Source organism: Neomonachus schauinslandi, chromosome 1, assembly GCF_002201575.2.
Source record: "Neomonachus schauinslandi chromosome 1, ASM220157v2, whole genome shotgun sequence".
NCBI classification, from domain to species: domain Eukaryota; kingdom Metazoa; phylum Chordata; class Mammalia; order Carnivora; family Phocidae; genus Neomonachus; species Neomonachus schauinslandi.
The window spans coordinates 198,512,963-198,535,587 of NC_058403.1; the positions used below are offsets into that span (position 1 = coordinate 198,512,963).

Here is a 22,625-nt window from a genome sequence, read left to right on the forward strand (position 1 = left end):
CTTCCATTTTCTTTTAAAAGTTTTATAATTAAGGTTTCACATTTAGGTCTATGATTCACTTAGAGTTAATTGCTGTATGTGGTGTGAGATATGGATCCAAGCTTGTTTATTTTTTTGCATATGGAAGCCCAGTTGTTCAAGTACCACTTGTTGAAAAGTGTATCCTCTCTCCACTAAATTGCCTTTATGCCTTCGTTAAAAATAGTTGTCCATACATGTGTAGGTTTGTTTTGGGACTCTCTTCTATTCCTTTGATATATATGTTCCTAGCTTTATGTTAAAACCAAACTGTTTTGATGACTGTACCTTTATAATAACTATTATGATTACATAGTATTAGCCTTCCAACATTGTTTTTTTCTTTTTCTGAGTTGTTTTGGCTGTTCTGTTTCTTTGAATTTCCACGTGAATTTTAGAATCAGTAAGTCAACGTTTTCAAAAAAGCTTGCTGGGATTTTGATTGGTATTGCACTGAATCTATAGATAAGTTTGGGGAGAATTGACACCTTAACAATATTGAGTCTTTTAACCATAAAGGAGGTCCATCTTTCCATTTATAAGGTTTTAATTTTTCTCAGCAGTATTTTATAGTTTTCAGTATACAGATCTTTCATATCCTTTGTAAGTTTATCCCTAAGTAGTTCCTATTATTAATGATATTGTTGTTTTAAATTTCAATATTCAATTGTTCATTGCTAGTATATAAAAATACAATTGACTTTTTTCCCTGTGGCTTCTTCTATAAAAAGATTTATTACAATATAATTCACACACAAAAATCACCCATTTAAAGAATGTAATTCAATGGACTTTAGTATATCCACAGACCATCGCAATCTGAGAACATTTATTTGTCACCCCCCAAAAGCCTCATGTCTATTACCAGTCACTCCCCATTTCTTCACTCCACCTCTGTCAGCCATAGGCAACCACTACTCTATGTTCTGTCTCTAAGGATTTGCCTATTTGCACATTTCACATGAATATGATCATATAATATGTAATCTTTTGCGGTGGGATTCCCTCACTTAAAACAATGATTTTTTTTTTTTTTTTTTTAAAGATTTTATTTATTTATTTGACAGAGAGAGACACAGTGAGAGAGGGAACACAAGCAGGGGGAGTGGGAGAGGGAGAAGCAGGCCTCCCGCAGAGCAGGGAGCCCGATGCGGGGCTCGATCCCAGGACCCTGGGATCATGACCTGAGCCGAAGGCAGACGCTTAACGACTGAGCCACCCAGGCGCCCCTAAAACAATGATTTTAAGGCTCATCTATGTTGTGGCATATTATCAGATTCATTCTTTTTTAATTCCAAATACTATTCCCATTGTATGGATATCACATATTTTGTTTATCCGTTCATCAATTAATGTACTTATTTGAGATGTTTCTAGCTTTAGTTATTATAAGTAATGCTTCTATGAATATTCATGTGCAAGTTTTGTGTAGATGCATGTTTTTAATACTCGAGTGAAATTGCTGGGTAATATATTAACTCTATGTTTAATATTTTGAGGAACTGCCCAGACTATTTTCCAAAGTGGCTTCACAATTTTACAGTCCTCCTGGCAATGTATAAGAGTTCCAATTTCTCCACATCCTTGTCAACACTTATTGTAGTCTGCCTTTTTAATTCTAGCCATCCTAGCAGATGTAAATCAGTTATTTCATTATTGCATTTCCCTAATGACTAATGATGTTGAGCATTTTCTTCATATGCCTATTAGGGATTTGTATATCTTCTTTGGGGAAATGTCTACTCAGATCCTTTGCCCATTTTATTTTTAATAATTAATTAATTAATTAATTAATTTTTGCACAGAAGAGATTACTCGGAAGTTTATTTAGTTTCCAGGGGCGCCTGGCTGGCTCAGTCAGTGGAGCATATCACTCTTGATCTTGTCGTTGTGAGTTCAAGTCCCATGTTGGGTGTGGTGATTACTTAAAAATAAAATCTTTAAAAAAAGTTTATTTAGTTTCTAAAATTAATATTTGATACATTACAGTTACAAAGTTAAAACCATGGTTCTTCCTGTGCTTTTTAATTCTGCATATAAATTTTATTATTCTCTTAGCAATTTTTTTATTGATGTATAAGCGACACACAATGTTACATGAGTTTCAGGTATGCAACACAGCGATTTGACAACTCTGTATGTTATGTTATGCTCACCACAAATGTAGCTACCATCTGTCACCATACAACTTCTTTGCACATTTTTAAAAACTGGGTTACTGATCTTTTTCTTCTTATTATTAATTTACTCTCCTAATCTGTCTTTTAATTACTATATTTAGAGAATTTATATTTAATGTAATCACTGAAATGCTGGAGCTTAAATCTGCCATTTTCTTTTTTGCTTATTCCTTCTCTTTTCCATTTCTCTTTTTCTTTTTCTTGCCTTTCTGTGAGTTAATTGATTTTTTTTAAGAATTCCATTTTGGTGGGGCACCTGGGTGGCTCAGTTGGTTGAGGTCTGTCTTCAGCTCAGGCATTGGGCTCCTTGCTCAGCGGGGAGCCTGCTTCTCCCTCTGCCTCTGCCTGCCGCTCTGCCTACTTGTGCTCTTTCTGTCTCTCTGACAAAGAAATAAATACAATCTTAAAAAATTTTTTTTAAAAAGCATTCGACTCTTGATCTCAGCTCAGGTCTTGATCTCAGGGTTGTGAGTTCAAGCCCTGCATTAAAAAATAAATAAATAAAAAAGAATTCCATTTTGATTTAACTATAGTGTTTTTGGTGTCTCTTCGTGTAGATTTTTTTGGTAGTTGCTCTAGATATTGCATTATACATACATTATTTATCACAGTCTACTGGTTTTAATATTTTACTAGTTCAAATGAAGTATAAAAACCTTACCTCCCTTTAAGTCATTTTACCCTCCCCTATTTATAATTGTCTTAAATGTTTCTCCCACATACACTGAGAACCACATCAGACAATGTTATATTTTTTGCTTCAACTGTCAAACATAATTTTAAAAACTTGAGAGAAGGAAGGTATTTGCCAACATTTCCACGATTGCAATTGTGCTTTAATTCTTCTTGATATTCTGTTTTCATCTTTTATCATCTTCCTTATATTTTAAGAACATTCTTTAGCAATTTTTAGAGTAGGTTTAGTGGTGACAAATTCTTTTTTTTTTTTTTTTAAAGATTTTATTTATTCATTTGAGACACAGGGATACAGAGAGAGAGAGAGCATGAGGAGGGAGAGAGGCAGAGGGAGAGGGAGAAGCAGGCTCCCCGCTGAGCAGGGAGCCTGATGCGGGGCTCGATCCCAGGACGCTGGGATCATGACCTGAGCCGAAGGCAGACGCCTAACCATCTGAGCCACCCAGGCGCCCCATTGTGGTGACAAATTCTTAATTCTTCTAAGTTTTCTGTAGCTTCCCTTCATTCTTGAAGGATGATTTCACTAGATGTAGAATTTGGGGTTGACAGTTCTTTTCCTTGAGTACTTGGAAAATAGGCCACTTTCTTTTGACCTCCATGGTTTCTCATGAGAAATCTGATGTCATTCAAAAAAAAAAAGTTCCCCTATATAAGTGTTATTTCTCTGTCAATGCTTTCAAGATATTTTGTCTTTAGTTTTAAGAAGTTTATTTTTAAAAAGATTTTATTTATTTATCTGGGGGAGAGAGAGCGCGAGTGAGCATGAGTGGGGGGGAGGGGCAAAGGGAGAGGGAGAAACAGACTCCCCGCTGAGCAGGGAACCTGATTTGGGGCTCAATCCCAGGACCCCAGGATCACAACCTGAGCCGAAGGCAGATGCTTAACTGACTGAGCCACCCAGGCACCTCAGATTTAAGAAGTTTAAGTATGATGTACCTTGGGGTGATATCTTTGGATCTGACCTGTTGATGATTTGTCCAGCTTCTTGAAGCTATAGGTTTATGTATTTTGACAAATTTGGAAAATTTCAGTCATCATTTCTTTGAATACTTTTTCTGCCCCACCCTCTTTTTCTTCTTTTGGGACTCTGATTTCACAAATGTTTATCTTTTGTTATAGTTCCACTGGTTCCTGAGGACCAGTTCATTTTTTTTTTTTTTTCAGTTTATTTTCTCTTTGTGGTTTAGATTGGGTAGCTTTGTCTTATCTTCAAGTTCCTTTCCTCTGTCTTCTCCATTCAGATGTTGAGCTCACCCACTGAACTGAACATTTCCATTTAGTTCTACTTTATATTCTATTTCTTTGCTGAGACTTTTTTTTTTTTTTTTTAAGATTTTGTTTATTTGACAGAGAGAGACACAGCAAGAGAGGGAACACAAGCAGGGGGAGTGGGAGAGGGAGAAGCAGGCTTCCCGTGGAGTAGGGAGCCTGGTGCAGGGCTTGATCCCAGGACCCTGTGATCATGATCTGAGCTGAAGGCAGACTGAGCCTTACCAACCGAGTCACCCAGGTGCCCCTGAGACTTTTTTTAAGATTTTACTTACTTATTTGAGAGAGAGAGATCACAAAGCAGGGGCAGTAGCAGAGGGAGAGGGAGATGCAGGCTTCCTGCCGAGCAGGGAGCCCGATATGGGGCTCAATCCCAGGACTCTGGGATCATGACTTGAGGCGAAGGCAGCCGCTCAACTAACTGAGCCACCCAGGTGCCCCTCTTTGCTGAGACTTTTCAAATGTATTTGTTTCAAATGGGTTCATAAATGTTTGATGAAGCAGTTTTATGATGGTTGTTTTAAAATCCTTGTCAGATAATGCAGACATCTGATTCATTTTGGTGTCAGTATTTTTAAAATTATATTTTGTCATTCAAGTTGAAATTTTCCGGTTCTTGGTATGATGAGTGACTTTTTTTTTTTTTTAATTGTATCCTGGACAGGGGCGCCTGGGTGGCCGAGTCAGTTAAGTGTCTGACTCTTGATTTCAGCTCAGGTCATGATCTCGGGGTCCTGAGATCAAAGTGCCGCATCAGGCTCCATGCTCAGTGCAGAGTCTGCTTGTCCTTCTTCCTCCCCCTGCTTGCTTTCGTGCTCTCTCTCTCAAATAAATAAAATCCTTAAAAAAATAAATTGTATCCTGGACATTTAGAGACATGAGACTCTGGATCTTATATAAATCTATTTTAGCAGGTTCTTTCTGACACCATCCTAGAGAGGAATGGGTTACCCACCTCCTTTCTGCCAGATGAGGGTGAAATTCTGGACTTCCCATTTGACCTTCTTGGCATCTCAGAGGGAAGTGATACCTTGGTGCCTTGTTCCTTTGTATGGAAATTGGATATCTTGCCTCCCACTATGCCTGACACCATCTTGGTTGGGAAGGTGGGGGTGACTTGTTAGGTCCTGCAATATTGTAATAGGGGAGGCCTCATTATTGCTGGGTGTTGGTGAAAGTTCCATCTTCACACTCAGCCTCCTCTGATACTGAAGGGTAAAGGGAAGGGTACCTTTAAACAGTTGGTGGGGAGAAGTCCAGAATCCCCATGTAGCCTCCATTGATAATATAAAGGGGCCTCAATACTACCAAGCAGGGATGAAAAATCCCAAGTTCCCACTCAGTCTTCTCTGATACCACCCACATTACAGCTGGGACAGAGCAGAACTCTAGGCTCCCCATTCCCAAGGTATTGCTGACAGGAGTAAAGAGAGACCATGGCTTTGTTCCATGTTTGGTAGGGTAGGGAAGTATTGTCTATTTCTCTCTTGGTAGGTTGCACATTTCTTGGGCCATTAGCTAGAGACAGCTTGGGGAGCATTTTTATGTATTCCTGTTGGCCTTTCTCAGTTGCCAGCTACTCTAGCACCCAGTCTGGGTATAGGAGACAAAAAGAGAAAACCCAGGTATCTCATCACTGTGTCATTTTGTGATCCCAAGGTCCCAAGCCAGTAAGATTCCAGAGTCATTTTGGTTTATGTATAATGTGCAGGGTTTTTTTGTTTATTTATTTTTTTTAGCTACTGTTTGTAGAGGAATAGGATGTGTGTTTAGTCCCTCTTTATCCAGAATCAGAAGTCAATGTTGTCTTTCTGTCTAGGTACAACATATATTTCCCTGTTTCTTAAAACTTTACTTTTCAAGTTTTCTTAATATAGGGTGCACTTATTTCTCATTGTTTATAACTTCTGTTGCCATTATGGATGGGATTCTCTTTTTCTTTCTTACATCTTAAAATTGGCTAATACTGTTAATTTTTGTGAAGAAAAGAGTTAATACAGTTAATACTCTTGTGAAGACAAGAGTTAATGGTTGCCTGTCTTTGGGAACCCTAGAACCCTGTTAGCCCTTGGCCAACGCCTGAGAATATGGCCTTCAGAATGCTCTTTATGTTTCTGATGACATTCTGTATGCCCAGGGCAATGGATGATGCTGTACCAGTTTATTAGGATTGTTTTGCACAAGCATCACAATTGATGATGTGCTTCATTTCGCTGTTTGGGTCCTGAGTTTCAGTTACCATGGATGGTCATGTAGCCAGAACAGTTGCCTACATGCCCCCAACCTTTGATAAAAGCTTCAAACCCTTGGACCAGAGTGAACTTCTTTTGGCAGACATTTAACATTGTCCTTCCAGTTTGCTGCTAGAAAGAGTGTATCTTGTGTGGTCCCAGGAGGGGAATGACTTGGAAGCCTATGTGTGATCTCTCTGGACTTCACCCAATGTATATTTTTGTTCTGTTGCTCTTACTCTGTATCTTTTGCTGTAATAAGCCTTGGCTGTGAGTATAAATGGCTAGTAAGTCTTTTATTTTATTTTATTTTTTTATAGATTTATTTATTTGACAGAGAGAGACACAGTGAGAGAGGGAACACAAGCAGGGGGAGTGGGAGAAGCAGGGGGAGTGGGAGAAGCAGGTTTCCCGAGGAGCAGGGAGACTGATGTGGGGCTCGATCCCGGGACCCTGGGATCATGACCTGAGCTGAAGGCAGACGCTTAACGACTGAGCCACCCAGGCGCCCCAAACCTGCTAGTAAGTCTTGTGAATCATCTTAGTAAACCACCTAACTTGAGAATGATCATGGGACTCCTAAACCTTAAAAAATTAGGCTAATTTCATATCCAACCACATTGATAGTAAATTTTTATGAGAGCTACTAGTTTACCAGTTGATTTTCTTAAGTGTTCTAGATCACATTGTCTGCAGAAAATGTGTAATATTTTTCTCTTCCTCTTTATTTATAGGCTTTAATTAATGTTAGGCCCTCTATATGAGTCTATCAGTATACTTATGTTTCTAGTCTTTTTTTTTTAAGATTTTAAATTTATTCATTTGAGAGAGATAGAGCGAGTAAGAGCACGAGCAGGGGGTAGGGTCAGAGGGAGAGGGAGAAGCAGGCTTCACACTGAGCAGAGCACCTGACACGGGGCCTGATTCCAGGACCCCGGGAACATGACCTGAGCCAAAGGTAGATGCTTAACCGACTGAGCCATCTAGCCCCTTATGTTTCTAGTTTTGTTTTGTTTTTTTTCAAGATTTTATTTATTTATTTGAGAGAGAGAGTGAGAGAGAGAAAGAGCACAAGAGGGGGGAGTGGGAGAGGGAGAAGCAGACTCCCTGCTGAGCAGGGAGCCCGATGCGGGACTCGATCCCGGGACTCCAGGATCATGATCTGAGCCGAAGGCAGTCGCTTAACCAACTGAGCCACCCAGGCGCCCTGTTTCTAGTTTTTTAAAAAATATTTATTTGGGCGGGGAGGGGCAGAGGGAGAGGGAGAGAGAGAGAACCTCAAGCAGACTCCCTGCTGAGTGGGGAATCTGACACAGGGCTCGATCTCACAACCCTGAGATCATGACCTGAGCTGAAATCAAGAGGTGGATGCTTAACCAACTGAGGCATCCATTATGTTTCTTTTTTTTTTTTTTTAAGATTTTATTTATTTGAAAGAGAAACAGTGAAAGAGAGCATGAAAGGGGAGAAGGTCAGAGGGAGAAGCAGACCCCCCGCCGAGCCGGGAGCCCGACGCGGGACTCCATCCCGGGACTCCGTGATCATGACCCGAGCCGAAGGCAGTCACTCAACCAACTGAGCCACCCAGGTGCTCTATGTTTCTAGTTTTAATGGGAAAGTTCTCAATGTTCTACATTAACTATGATGTTTTTATACTTTTCCAGTAAACATTTTAATATTAAATTTTCTTCTCCTTCTAGTTGACTGAGAGTACTTATCAGTAATGAATGTTAAACTTCATTAATATTTTTTCATTTATTGAGATAATCATATAATTTTTTCTTCTTCTTTTTTTTTTTTTTTTTAAGATTTATTTATATATTTGAGAGAGAGAGAGAAAGAGTGTTTGTGTGTGTTGTGTGTGTGTGAGAGAGCAGGGGGAGGGGCAGAAGGAGAGGGAGAGAGAGAATCTCAAGCATACTCCTAGCTCAGTATGGAGCCCAGTGTGGGGCTTGATCTCACAACCTTGAGATCATGACCTGAGCTGAAATCAAGAGTCGGATGCTAAACTGACTGAGCCACCCAACTGCCCCAGCCCTTTACTTCTTCTGTGGTTATTCTTGCTTTCTGATTTTTCTTGATTCAAGTTTGGGAATTTTCATTTTTCCAAGAATATCATCCATTGTCTACTTTTTATTTCGTTAAAAATTTTTTTAAATGAAATAACCAAGAACTGGTAATACTAAGCATGATTTTTCAAAAAAGATTCTTTTATATGGACATACTAAATTTAAATAATAATTGTTAATATTAATAATGTTGTGGTCATTGTCACTTAACATTAAACAAGTATCTGCTTTATCTATGCCTCCTCTTACACTCAGGTTTTCCCTCTTTGATTATGAAATATATATTGCACAGAACTCTTTGAGGTACTGCATTAAATGTGATTCTTAGACACTTGGTTGCAGTATTTCTTTCTAACATACTCTGTAAATAAATTTGGTACCCATCTGTGCAGATATCTCTAGGCTTTGCTTTTTAGCTATCATGTCTGACGCGGTTTGGGTAGATATTTTGCCCAAATGGTAACAACAGTATTTCCCATCCAAAGTGCTCTTCCAAAACCTTGCCACTCCCCCATTAAGAGGTGGAGTTATGTTCCTTCCCCTTGAACTTGGGTGGGCCTTGTGATTGCTTCAACTAATAGAGTACAGTGGAAGTAAATGCTATGTGACTTCTAAGGCTAGGTCATAAAAGGCAAGGCAGTTTTCACTTGGCTCTTCTTAGGAGGCTCACTGTTAGAAACAGCCACTATGCTAATGAAAAAGCTAAGGCCACACGAAGAGGTCTAACAGGAAGAACTAAGGACCTTAGTCCTCAGCCCTGGCTGAGCTGCCAGCCAACAGTCTGTACCGACTTGCCAGCAACATACGTGAGCCACCTTGGAAACTGATCTGCTAGCTCTCAGTAGAGCTGTCCCAGCTGATCCCATGTGAAACAGAGACGAACCCTCCCTGCCTGAGTCCTGATCAGATTGAAAATTTGTGAGCACAATCAATGACTATTTTTGTTTTGTTTTTATTTTTTTTAAGATATTATTTATTTGAGAGGAGAGACAGTGAGCATGAGCAGGGGTGGGGGAAGGGCAGAGGGAGAGGCAGAAGCAGACTCCCCACTGAGCAAGGAGCCTGATGCAGGGCTCAAACACAGGACCCTGGGATCATGACCTGAGCCAAAGGGAGCCCCTTAATTGACTGAGCCACCCAGGCGCCCCCACTATTTTTGTTTTAAATCACTGTTTTGTTATGCAGCAATTGATAACTGATATAAAGATAAATCCAAAAAGTAGTTGAGAGTGGGAAGCATACTGCTTCTGAATTTCTGTCCATTCATTTAAAAGCTTTCTTCTCATGGCTTCCACGAGACCACACTGTCCTGTTTGTTTTCAACTTCACCTTTGTCTCTTTGCTGGCTTATCATTCTTTATGACCTGTAAATATTAATGTTCCCAAATGCTTAATCCTGGGCCCTGTCCTTTTATCTGCCCTTTTCTCTAGCTGTATTTTCTCCCTAGGAGATCTCATGCAGACTTGTATCCTGGTGACTCCAAAACCTATGTCTCTATATCTACAGCATTCCTCTAAATTCCTCTCTGGTATTTTGAACTGGTCACTTCATATCTCCATTTGAATGTTTAGCAGCATTCTCTAACTTAATATGTTCAAACCAGAATCACTTTTTTTTTTAAGATTTTTAAAATTTATTTATTTGACAGAGAGAGACATAGCGAGAGAGAGAACACAAGCAGGGGGAGAGGGAGAGGGAGAAGCAGGCTTCTCGTGGAGCAGGGAGCCCGATGCGGGGCTCGATCCCAGCACCCTGGGATCATGACCCGAGCCGAAGGCAGACGCTTAACGACTGAGCCACCCCGGTGCCCCCAGAATCACTTTTTAAAAAGAGTTACTTATTTTGAGAGAGAGGGAGAGAAAGGGTGTGCGAGGGGGGGGGAGGGGCGAAGAGAGGGAGAAGGAGAAAGAATCTTGAGCAGACTCCCTGCTGAGCACAGACACCATTGTGGGGCTCCATCTCACAATCCTGAGATCATGACCTGAGCCGGAATCAAGAGTTGGATGCTTCACCAACTGAGCCACACAGATGCCCCTCAAAGCAGAATTATTAACCCCACATCCCCTGACCTATTTGTCCCCCAGTCTCCATTAGTCTCCACCAATCACCCAGTTGCTGAGGTAAAAAAAAATTAGGATTTATCTTTGATTGCTTTTTTTTCTCTCACTCCCTGCATTCAAACCATCAGCAATATTAAGACTGGTGTGTAATCTTCTGCATCTCTCACACTTCAGATATACAAGCACTTACATAAATATGCATATATATGGCTTTTGGCTTTACTGAAATAGACTCCAAACACATATTACTCTGGAACTTACTTTTTTCAGTTGACATCCCCGTATCAGTAAATACAGATTCAACTGTTTTTTTCCTCCCAATTTCTTAATGGATCTCTAGATATATACAAACATCTGTAGTTTATATATATACACAGGACCACAATATATTTACTGGGGTATGGTGGTAATTTTCCCTTTTTCTTTTCTTTCTTTTTTTTTTTTAATGATTTTATTTATTTGAGAGAGCATGCATAAGTGGGGGGGGAGGGGCAGAGGGAGAGGTAAAGGGTGAGAAGCAGACTCCCCAGTGAGTGCTGATCCTGACATGGGGCTCAATCCCAGGACGCTGAGATCATGACCTGAGCCAATGTTAGATAGATCCTTAATCGACTGAGACACCCAGGCACCCCCCCCTTTTTCTTTTTTTCTGTCACTTCCTCCTTCCTTCATTTCTCCCCTCTCAAATCAAGATAACTCAACTAAACAGCATATATCCACTCGTATCTTTCCCCATACTCATAAAATCAAACAAATATATGCATGTATATATAAGTTTAGGTGTCTTGCTTTTCCCATTCAACAAACCCCAAAACCTCATGGAAACTCCTCCAGAATATCTAGTATAGTGAAAATTCATTCTTTTAAATGACAGTATAATATTCCTTAGTATAGATATTGTAAAATGTATTCCTCCATTCCCTTATTTATGAGCATTCTCTTTATTTCCCCCAACACAAGTAATGATACCATTAATATCTTTGTACATTTATTCTTTGTACTAGTACTTTTATTTCTATAAACTAGAATTTCAGAAATAGAATTTGCTGGTCAAAGGATACATACAAGTTTTTATTAAATAGTAAATAGATACATTTATTAATCAAGCAGAGGGTAGACAAAATAACAGTAAAACAAGTATCTGTGGACTTACCACCTAGTTTAAGAAAGAGAGCTTTAGTGATTCTCTGAAGCCTCCTTGGTGCTCCCATGATTCCTTTTCCCCCTTTAGAAAAAAAAAAAAAATCCTGAATTTTTTTTACTTTTTCTTATCATGCTTAATTCCTTGCATAATCTGTTCTTTAATTTTGACTTATAAAACTTCATATAAATGAAAACAAAATTATATATTCTTTTATGTCCTTTTTTTCCTGGTCATTATATTCCTGAGATTTAACTATTTTGATAGGTGGAGCTGAAAAGTTCATTCATGTTCAATGCTGTTTAATCATTCATTATATAAATGCACGGTGTTGTATGGACATTTGCCAATGCTGCAATGGACATTTCTGAACATGGCCTTTGGTGTACACATGCAAGTTTCTGTAGTTTGCATATCTAAGATACATGCAATTGTTGGTTGTGGGGTATGCCCATATTCAACTTTATAAGGTAATGCTAAATTGTTTTCCAAAGCCATTACACCAGTTAACATTCCCAATAACACTGCATTATGCCTGATTTTCCTGAACCATCTTTTCAAATGTTTCTTAGCTATTAATTTTTCCTCTTTTGTGGTATTTGCCAATTTAAAAAATTGGGTTGCCTTTTTCTGATTTGCATGAATTCTTTGTATATTCTAGATCAGTGGTGTCCAAAAGAAATAAAACGCAAGTCACAGAGGTAATTTAAAAATGTTCTAGTAGCCACAGTTAAAAAAGTGATAAGAAACAGGAAAAATTAATTTAATTTTATTTTTTAAAGATTTATTTATTTTAGAAAGTGGGGAAGGGACAGAGGGAGAGAGAGAATGCTGAAGCAGTCTCCTCGCTGAGTGGGGAGCCTGACATGGGGCTCTATCCCAGGACCCTGAAGATCATCACCAGAATTGAAATTAATAGTCTGCCACTTAACTGACTAAGCTATCCAGGCATCCCTGGGCAAAATTAATTTTAATAGTTTTTTTACTTAATAAAAATCTACTTACCAAAATATTATCATTTCAAGATGTTCATACAAAAATTTTTTTTGTACTAACTCTTTGAAATCTGGAATCTATTTCATACCTACAGCACATCTTACTTTGGCCTACCTACATTTTAAGTACTCAAGAGCCACACGTGGTTAGTACCTACTGTACTGGGGTATAGCTCTAGATACTTTTGTTGTTGTTATAGGTGTTGCAGACCTTTCCTTCTAGTTTATGATTTTTCCTTTCACATTCTGTCTTTTGAGGACAAAGTTTCAAGGGAGCTGAATTTTGACTTCTTTGGTTTGTACTTTGAATTTTAAGAACATTTTTTCTATCACATGGGCACGTCCCAAAGATACTGTATTATTCTATATTTTATTCTAAATCTTTTCATGTTTTGCCTTTTATATTGAAGTCTTCAATCCATCTGGAATTGACTTTTGGGTTAAATATGAAATAAGGACCCATTTTTACTTTCTCTCCAGATGGATAACCAATAAGATAACCCAGCTCTAACAGTCTGGTGTTGATGTTGTTTTTGTAAATGGTATGTTTTATTTGCTTGTGCTTTCTATTTGCTGGATTATGGAAATGCAGTTGATTTTTTTATCTGAAAAACTTGAAGAACTGTCATTAGTTCTAAGTATTATTCTGTAAATTATTTTGCGTTTTCCAAGTAGACAATCATACCACCTGTAAATAACAACTGTCCTTTTCGTTCCTTACATGTTTTATTTCTTTTTAAAAAAAGATTTTATTATTTATTTGAGAGAGAGAGAGGGAGAGGGAGGAGCAAAGGGAGAGGGAGATAATCTCCAGTAGACTCTGACTCTGCACTGAGTGCAGAGCCCTCTGGGGGATTGATCTCACGACCCTGAGGTCGTGACCTGAGCAAACCAAGAGTTGGAGGTTTAACCAACTGAGCCACCCAGGAGCCCCTTACATGTTTTATTTCTTCTATTGTTTTATTTTGCTGGCTAGGACTCAAATACAATGTTGAATAGAAATGATGACAGCAAACATTTTGTTTTATTTTTAATTTCAAGAGAAATGCTTTATTTCACAATTATGTATAATGTTTGCTCTAGGTCTTTATCAGGTTAAGGAAGTTTTCTTCTATTCCTGATTTGTTAAAGGTTTTTTGGTTCCTCTTTCTTTTCTTTTTTTAAAATTAAGAATGGGGGCACCTTGGTGGCTCAGTTGGTTAACCATCTGCCTTTGGCTCAGGTCATGATCCCAGGGTCCTGAGATCAAGTCCTGCATCAAGGGTCCTTGCTCAGTGGGCCTGAGAAGCCTGCTTCTCCCTCTGCCTGCCGCACTCCCCCTGCTTGTGCTCTTTCTCTCTCTCAAATAAATATATAAAATCTTTTAAATAAAATAAAATTAAATTAAGAATGTTTACTGAATTTTAACAAATATTTTTGCCTGCATCTAAAAGTATTTGGATGTACCATCTTTATTAGCTTTCAATTGCGGCTGTAACAAAGTATTACAACCTTAGAAGCTTAAAACAGCACACATTTATTTTTTTTTACAGTTCTGCACACCAGAAGTCCAGTATGGGTCTAACTGAACTAAAAACAGTGTTGGCAGGCTACATCCATTCTGGAGGTTCTGGGAGAAAATCTAGTTCCTGCTCATTTGGGTTATTGGCAGAATTCAGTTCCTAGAGGTTGTAGGACCACAGTCCCTGTTTTCTTGCTGCCTGTAAAATGAGCGAGGGTCATTCTCATCTTGCAGAGGCTGCCACATTTCTTGGCTCATGGCCCTTTTCCTCCATTTTCAAAGCCAGCAACAGGCAGGTTGAGTCCTTGTCCTTTTCATCTCTCTGACCAACACTTTTGCCTTCCTCTTCCATTTTTAAGGATTTGTGATTAGATTGGGACCAGATAATCCAAGATAACCTCTCCATCCCAAGGTCTGGAACTCGATCACATCAAAGTCCCTATTGTCACACAAAGAAACATAGTCACAGGTTCCAGGGATTAGGAAGCGGACATCTCTGGGGAGCTATTCTGCCTACCACACCACCATAATTTGTTAATATGTGAATTACTTTAACAAGTTTGCATAACTGAACACTAACTTTCATTCCTGAAATAAATTCAACTTGATCCTGATTTTTATCTTTTTAACAAATTGCTGGATTTGCTTTAATATTCTGTTCACGATTATTCCATATTTGTTCAAAGATGAGAATAGCTTGTATCTTTTCCTTTCTTGTCCTATCCTTGCCTGTCTGGGTCTGTCTGTCCATCTATTCATCCACCCCTTCCTTTCTTTTTGAGAGAAAATTGACTACTGACTCATTTTTTAATGGTTTTAGGACCAGATAGGTTTTCCATTTCTCACTGAGTCAGTTTTACTAGTTTGTTTTTTGTTTTTTAAAGATTTTATTTATTTATTTGACACAGAGAGACACAGCGAGAGAGGGAACACAAGCAGGGGGAGTGGGAGAGGGAGAAGCAGGCCTCCCGTGAGCAGGGAGCCTGATGAGGGGCTCGATCCCAGGACCCTGGGATCATGACCTGAGCCGAAGGCAGACGCTTAACGACTGAGTCACCCAGGCACCCCAATGATTTCTTTTAAAAAAAAATTTTTATTTTATTTTATTCTTTTGAGAGAAAGAGAACGAGCCAAAAAGCACAAGCTGGGGGAATGGCAGAGGGAGAGGGAGAAGGAGAAGCAGGCTCCCCGCCAAGCAGGGAGCCCGATGTGGGGCTCAATCCCAGGATCCTGGGATCATACCTGAGCTGAAGGCAGACATTGAACCGAGTGAGACACCCAGGTGCCCCGCCCCCTTAGTTAGTGATTTCTAACTTAATTTCATATTTGTCAGAGGACATGGCTTATGCAACATCAATCATCTGAATTTGTTGAGAATTACTACATGAACTTACATGTATGTGGTCAATTTTCATAAACATTCCACACATGCATACTAGGATATGAGTGCTCTGTTGAGTGCAACAGTTTATATATATATATATTAATTCAATTTTTTAAATTATGTTGTTCATATCTTCTGATTCTTGTCTATAAGATCTATCCATTATTTTGAGGTGTGTTAAAATCTCCACTATACTGGGATATTCATTTTTCTTGTAGTTCTGTCGAATTTTGCTTTTTGTATCTTAAGTACATGTAATATGCAGGCATGTTTAGAATTCTTAAGTCCTGGGGTGTTTGGTGGCTCAGTCGGTTAAGCACCTACCTTCAGCTCAGGTCATGATCCTGGAGTCCTGGGATCGAGCCCCACGTCCAGCTCCCTGATCAGCATGGAGCCTGCTTTTCCCTCTGCCTCCCCCTGCTCCTTCTCGCTCTCGCTCACTCTCTCTCTCAAATAAATAAAATCTTAAAAAAAAAAAAAGGAATTCTGAAGTCCACGTGAACTTATTATTATTTAGTAACCTTCATTTATTCTTAGTCTGATGTTACCAGCTTTCTACTGATATATTAGCCTGACATGTTTTTCCATCCTTTTACATTTTTCTATGTTCTTGGTTTTAAGAATGTCTCAAAAATAGCAGATGGCTGGATTTTGTTTCCTTGTCTATTTTACATTCTTTTTTTTAAAACTGGAGTCTTTATTCAATTTACATTTACTGTAGTTACTGAAATATTTGCATTTATTTTTTACCATATTATTTGTGATTTCTATTTGTTTCACTATTGCTTTCTTTTTTCTATTTCCATATGATGCTTTTTTTGTAATTTTGTTCTATTTTCTCTATTAACTTAGAAATTAGAACTCTCTTAGTAGTTACTTGAGATACTTTAACTTGAGTACTTAAAAGAATAAAGCTTAATCCATATTTTTACCCTCTTCCCAAACAATACAAGGACTTTGGAAAACTTCAACTCCAATCATCACTCCACCCTTCCCACTTCCAAATTATGATTTTATTCTCCTGGATATTAGTTCTATCTTGACTTACTTTATTAACCACACAAATTATGTATTATTACTTTGTTCCTTTTTTATTTTTAACCACTTATTTACCAATTTCTTTGCTCATTGTTCCTTCTTTTATCAGGGAGTATTTTCTGTTGGTGGTAAACTCCAGATTTTTTTTGTCTGAAAATGTCTTGAATCAGATAGCCAGATTCAAATCCTGGCTCTACCTTTCCTTAGTCATGTGACCCTAAATAAGTACCTTAACCTCTGAGATCTCTGGTTTACTAATTTGTAAAACTGAGTTTCATCCTTTGCTGGGACAGACAAGGCTGGGAAGGAAGATGCAATAAGCAGCTCCTGAGATGAATTCTCTGAAAGGGTGCCAAGATCAAAACACAACAAAACAAACACTATAATCACTTCCCTGAGTGTCTGATACTCTCGTAGGGAAGACAAAATTAACACACATTGAAAAAGAATTAATAATACTCCCATGTACTTGAGGGTTAAGTGTATGGTTCTTTCAAGTCAGCACTTCTAAGCCCAATGAAATGGTTGGCTCCTAGGAGCTTATGAAGGAGCCTTCACAGAAGACAGTGCTTACCTGGATGTCAATAGCTTATCAGCTGCTCAATAATCTAGTCTGGACAGGAAAATACAATGTGAACACTTTAGAGTTTCTAAAAGAAAAAGAGTAAAAAAAAAAAGTAAGGCTTTCAAAAGAGTAGCAAATTAAGTATTCATTAAACACCTGGCATATACAAGGCCAAACACTATAAAATATTAAAGACAATAATGCTTCTGCCTTCAATGAACTTGTAGGAGTTGGGAAGATAGACTTATGTAATGAAAATCAGTTAACAAAGAAGTACGGAAGAGAAAAAGACAACTACAGAGTACAATACTACTATATAGGAAGGTCCTAACTTGATACAAATAATATATGTGATAGGGTTCAATATAGGTTGCGTATTGCTTTCTAGATTCCTCTTGTGTTGAGATCTGCAGATTGAACATGATTAAAAATCAATTGTAAGTATACTTTTTTTCTCTAAGGAATTCCAGAGACAATGAGTGTGATAGATTTGTGCAGAACAGTTAAAATAACCATTATTCTAAATTATGCTACCGTTCTTTTGTACATTGATTAAATCTAAAATAACTTTCAAGTATGCTGAGCCTTAAATTTGTAAGGTAGCTAATTTTTTAGTGCATGGCTATTAGTTTACATGTACTAGGTACTTTCTCAGACATTATCACATTTCATGTTCCCTAAATGCTAAGATGTTGGTTGTATATATTTCTATCCTACAGAGAAATAAATACATATTTAAACCACTTGATCCAAGTTTTTCTTTTTTAAAGATTTTATTTATTTGACAGAGAGAGACACAGCGAGAGCAGGAACACAAACGGGGGAGTGGGAGAGGGAGAAGCAGGCCTCCCATCAAGCAGGGAGCCTGATGCGGGGCTCGATCCCAGGACCCTGGGATCATGACCTGAGCTGAAGGCAGACGCTTAACGAATGAGCCACCCAGGCACCCCTTGATCCAAGTTTTTCATTTGTAGAGTAATACACATTGTTCTAAAAACTATCTCATTATATTTTTAATTAATGGAAACGAATTCATTTCATTTATAACAGAATAATTTTTTGACCTACTAAAACTAAACAGTAAATCAAAATCTGTATATAACAGCTTCTAAATATCCACATCATGTTCCTTTTTTTTTGAGAGCCCACACATGTGTGAGGGTGGGGAAGGGCAGAGGAGGAGAGAGAAAGAACCTTAAGCGGGCTCCACAACCCATCATGTTTCTATTCTAATGCTAGGATGGACCTGTATGTATTTATGATTTTATGGTTGATATACAATTATAGTAACAGGCAATTTTGGGTTCCCAGAGACCAAACAAAGAAAAATACATTTTTGGAATATGTAATACAGACCATTCCTCTATTCAAAAGTACACTGGGGGAGAAAAGAACAAATAGATGATAAGGGTCATTAACAGCTGGGAATAGATTCAAGATAATATTTAAATAATCAAGATAATATTTAAATAATCAAGGAAATTGAGTTAGTATCTCACAAATTGTTGCGATTTACATGAGTCTTGTACTGGCAAGCTTGAACTTTCAAACGTTTGATCTTGATATAACCCAGCCTTGTGTCTATTATTCATTTATACTCCCAAACTGCCTGATACTATATTCAACCTTTCATATATCAGCAGATGACTATTAACTCCAATCTATGGCTGCCAGTAATAGACCTGATTCTGCCAAGGTGAGAGTTTTCGCGGGAGCATGTGGGTAGAGATACAATTTCCCACACTGCCCTGCTCACACTCCCAATGTTGGCCTTGTTGCCACCGCCAACCCTGCCCCCTCTTGGCAAAGCAAAGGACTTTGAGGAGTCCCAGGACTGAAGGCCTAGGGTTTGCTTTTCTCTTCCAAATTGGCATCTCTTGAGGAGCACAGCCAGTCCCCTGACAATCCTCATCTGGGGAAAAGACTTGGTTAGGGAAGAGTGGGATGGAAAGAAGCAAGAGTAAGTGAATAGCAGTGGCTTCCCCATTCAGCTCTAGCTGTGGGTTCAAGGGGGAATGACCCTTTCTGTCTCTCCTAGAGCTTTAGCCACATTCCTATGTGAGGTAGCAGAGCTTTGGCCTGGGTACACTGAAAAAAAAAAAAAAAAGGTACCACCTGGTGACACCTTGGAGTACCTCACTATCTTGATTGTATGGCTTTTGTGTGTGTTGGTTCTAAGAACTATCTTGCCAATATATTACCTTAAAAATTTTTACAAATAGGGATGCCTGGGTGGCTCAGTTGGTTAAGTGTCTGCCTTCAGCTCAGGTCATGATTCCAGGGTCCTGGGATTGAGTGCCACATCCGGCTCCTTGCTCAACGGGGAGCCTGCTTCTCCCTCTGCCGGCTGCTCCTCCTGCTTGTGCGCTTGCTCTAGCAAATAAATAAATAAAAATCTTAAAATTTTTTTTTTTTTTTTCAAATAGTAGTTTGGAGACTGTGCTTAAGAGATCAGTTGTCCAACTTTGGGCCAAAAGGCTCGCCTAAGGCAAGAGATGCCTGAGTCAACTTTGTTTCGGGGTCACTAAAGGCTACCCTAGGGTCCCCTGGGATGGGGTGGTCTGGGTCAACAGGAAGCAGTAATGGCAGGAGCAATTATGAAGGTTTTTATGGTTTTCAGCACTCTAGGAATGAATACCTCTTATGTTTCGCCTTAAGACTTTTTGACATTTTTCCTTCAAACACATTTGCAGAAGCTTTATGTAACAAACCAGGAGACAGTCAATATCTAATAATGCTAAAGACAAAATTATTCCACAGCTTTGATCAAGGGGCCAGGCCCAAGAATATGTTCTGAGGATGCATTCTTTGTTTTTTTTTTTAAGATTATTTATTTATTTATTTGACAGAGAGACACACAGCGAGAGAAGGAACACAAGCAGGGGGAGTGGGAGAGGGAGAAGCAGGCTTCCTGCCGAGCAGGGAGCCCCCATGCAGGGCTCGATCCCAGGACCCTGGGATCATGACCTGAGCTGAAGGCAGACGCTTAACGAATGAGCCACCCAGGCGCCCCTGCATTCTCTTTGAATTTAAAATACGTGCACAATGGGGCTCCTGGGTGGCTCAGTCGGTTAAGCGTCTGCCTTCGGTTTAGGTCATGATCCTGGAATCCTGAGATCAAGCCCCACATCTGGCTCCCTGCTCAGCAGGGAGTCTACTTCTACCTCTGACCCTCCCCCCTCTTGTTCTCTCTCTCTCTCTCTCTCTTTCTCTCTCTCAAATAAATGAATAAAATCTTAAAAAAAAAATACATGCACAAAAACCCCTGGTACAATAACAGATGAGGGCATTTAATAGTATTCGGTATTCTAGTAATCTTGCATGAAAAGTAACCAGGCCCAGTGACACACACTGGAAAGTGGCAGGGCTGGTATACGATGCAAAGTAGAGTTAGCTCTTAACCACTGCACTAAAATAAAATGTCTGATTAACTGTTGACATTTACTGGAAGTTTAGAGCTTTACAAATATTCTCTCCTTTAATCCTTGCAACAGTGTCAGGACCTATCCACATTAACATTCTCATCTTACAATGAGAAAAAATTCACAGAGAAATTATGTAACATTCGGTAAAGAAGTGGTCATGAGAGACTTGAACCTAGGGAATCAGATGGGCCCTACACCTAGATCCTATGCCTAAAGGCAACAGAAAAAAAAAAATGCTAAAATAATCCCCAAGTGAAAAATGGTGATAAAAAGCTAGTAGACACTGCTGGCCTATGCATATGCGCATGCACACACACTTTCAGGATATAAAAAAGAGCCAGTAAAGGGTGTCTGTTCACTTAGATCACATTTCAGTAATTAGGACACAACTGTCTTGATTTAGGCTGCTCAGAATACCATATAGACTGGGTGGCTATAAACAACCGAAATTTAGTTCTGACAGTTCTGGAGGCTGGAAATCCCAGAGCAGGGTGCAGGCATGGCTGAGATCTGGTGGGAGAACTCTTCTGGGCTGTAGCCTGCCCTTTTCTCCTGCTATCTTCCCTCACAAGGCAGACAGCGAGAGAGCTCAATGGGGGTCTCTTTTATAAGGGCACTAATCCCATTCAGGAGGGTTCCACCCTTATGACTTAATCACCCTAAGGCCCCACCTCCTAAAACCTGAGAGGTTAGGATTTTTAACATATAAACTGGGTGGGTGGGAGGCACACAGTCAGTCCACAACACATACTTCCATGCCATTGTTTGCTGGTAAAATCCTATTTAAAATTATAGTGACCCCCCCCCAAAGCTGGTCGATCCAATGAACTCCCAATTTCAAAATGATCAATTGTCATAAACTCTTCAACGTCCTGAGCGTTTAGCTAAAGGCTTTATGCATTGTTTCTCCTTCCAAAAATAACTAAAAACGTAGCCCTTTCAAGCTGTCCTATTTACTCTCACCTCGTCATTTTCGCAGGAAAGTGATCGACAGCCTTCGACAAGGACGTCTGCTCCGAGGCCTTAAGAACCCCGCGGAAGACGGGCGCTGTGGCCTTGCAGAGTTGGGGTGGGGGCAGAAGACCCAGAGGGCGGCGGGAAGGAGGAGGGGACGTCCCGGGAGCTCGGCCTCCGGACGAATCCCGGGCCTGGCTCCGTTTCCGTACCTGCTGAGGGGTACGATGAGGAGGCAAGGGGGAGAGAAAGCGAGGAGGAGAAATAAAGAGAAGGGCGAGAGGCTCGGGAGGCGCGGCAACCGCGGTACCTCAGACCTCGGAGGCCCGGGGGAGGCGCCCTCGGCGCCGCCGCCGCGGACTCCTCTGCTCCGGGCGGGCAGGTCTTCCCGGGCGGCGGGGCAGGAAGGGTAGAGTCCCGGCGGGCTCGGGCCGTTCCCCCGACGTCGCCAGCCAACAGTCTGGGACTAGGCCGGGTCACACCTCAGCCCCCAGCCGCCTTGGTGGGCCCGAGGGAGGGGTCGCGGCGGCGCCGCCACTCGGGGTCCGGTACTTATTGTTCCGGGAAGCCGCGGGGAGGATCGCGCCGGCCGACCCGCCCCCGCCTGGGGTCGCCCGGCAGCTGCGGGAGCGCCAACTGGCGGCGGACGCGCGGCCCGTGCGTGTCCCTTTAAGGGGCCGGGCCTGTGAGGCGGAGGGGCTGGCGGGGTGCGCGTCGCTCCCCGTGTGAGTGTGTGGGGGAGAGAGCGGCGGGCGGGCGCCGGAGGGAGGGAGGGAACGAGCGAGCAAGCGACGCGGGCCGCCCCTGCCGCCGCCGCCGCGGTCGGACCAGCGGCCTCCTCCCCTCCCCTCCCCTCCCGCGCGTCGCCCTGCCGCGGGGAGGGGGCTCGCGTCGCCGCCTCCAGCCGCTCCCGATGAAGCAGCTGCCGCCGCAGCCGCCTCCGAAGATGGGGGATTTCTACGACCCCGAGCACCCGACCCCTGAGTAAGTATCTGCTCCGCCAGAGCCCCGAGGGCGGCGCGTCCTGACGGGCGGCGGCGCGGGCCGGCGCGAGGAGTAACGGGCCCGCGGTGGACTCGCGCGGGCGGCGTGGGGAGC

At 40.8% G+C, this 22,625-nt stretch overlaps 1 long non-coding RNA gene across 1 annotated transcript; it reads right to left on the bottom strand.

The window, feature by feature from the left end:
* Positions 1 to 15,982: 15,982 nt before the first annotated feature.
* LOC123326746 lies at positions 15,983 to 21,550 on the bottom strand. The gene is made up of 3 exons (XR_006541295.1): positions 21,537 to 21,550; positions 17,158 to 17,233; positions 15,983 to 16,009 (listed from the first exon to the last, which is right to left on the bottom strand). It is a non-coding gene; the product is annotated as an uncharacterized LOC123326746 (long non-coding RNA).
* Positions 21,551 to 22,625: the final 1,075 nt, after the last annotated feature.